The following is a 1,136-nucleotide window of genomic DNA, read 5'->3' on the forward strand; positions in this document are numbered from 1 at the left end:
TAACATGAGGCTTTTAAGGAGGAAAAAGGTTAAAAAGTAAAAAGTGGTCGATCTCAAAAGGCACCCTGAGAACAAAGCAGCTGGGAAACAAGATGAGTGCCACTGGAAACACAAAGTTTGCTAGAGCAGTCTCAGTCATCAGAGAGAGGAGCACCAGTATGCAGTATCAGGGCAGTGAGCACTGAGTTTCACATGGCAAACCTTTCCAAGTGTTTAGTGGTTAATTGCACCATCAATTTGCAGTCTTCATCAGTTATCAGGAGACATTATGGTTAATGAGTCTCAAATGCATCATTTGTTTAACTGCATACAAAACCCAAGCCCAAAAGATACATAGGACAGGTAATTTGGTTACTACTCTGGATATGAAAATGTCAGGCATAACTTAGCAATTTCATGCCATAAATCTCACTGATATTCTGGTACATGATGTTGCAATGGCATTTATTTAATGTTAAATTTAATATTAAAATTTATTTAATCTTGTCTAACCAGTAATACAATATCGGCCTGACTCATTATTAGGGTGCAATTTTTTGTTTTCCCATAGCCATATTTTTATTTATCATCAGTTCTGTTTTGAATGCTGGTTAAGATCAAACTGACTATGAATGTCATTACAAACAATTATTGCATCTTCTAAATATGGAAGCAGTAAATTTATTTATATCATTTGGTATTTATGAGAGCTCAAGATCAAACATTTATCCTGTATCTTTGGATTGGGCAGGCTACCGTTCAAGAACTAATGCTGTTTGTTTTTCTAGGTTAGAGTCCAAAAGTACATCTTTGCAATCTACTAGATCTACATATATAAATGATAAAGCACCTTCTGAAAGAACTTCTAAAGTGTGGGGGAAAAAAAGAATGATGACCTTCAGTGTAACTGAAGTGTAACTTTGTTTTTATGAAATTCTTTAGGCAATGGTTCATGGATATGACAGTCTATCACATAATAAAGCAAAATTATTTTCAGACCTTACGTGACTTTGAAAAGGCTAATGGGTGAAAACTGTTTCACTGAGATTTGAAAAGATGCAGGTGCTCTAAGCAGAGATAGCAATAATCAAAGCTCCTGCAGTGTTTTTCATCTGTTGATCTCAAGGTACTTAGACTGTAAAGTCCATAGGTAGGGA

This window comes from Mesitornis unicolor, unplaced genomic scaffold (genome assembly GCF_000695765.1).
Source record: "Mesitornis unicolor isolate BGI_N332 unplaced genomic scaffold, ASM69576v1 scaffold15446, whole genome shotgun sequence".
Taxonomy (NCBI): domain Eukaryota; kingdom Metazoa; phylum Chordata; class Aves; order Mesitornithiformes; family Mesitornithidae; genus Mesitornis; species Mesitornis unicolor.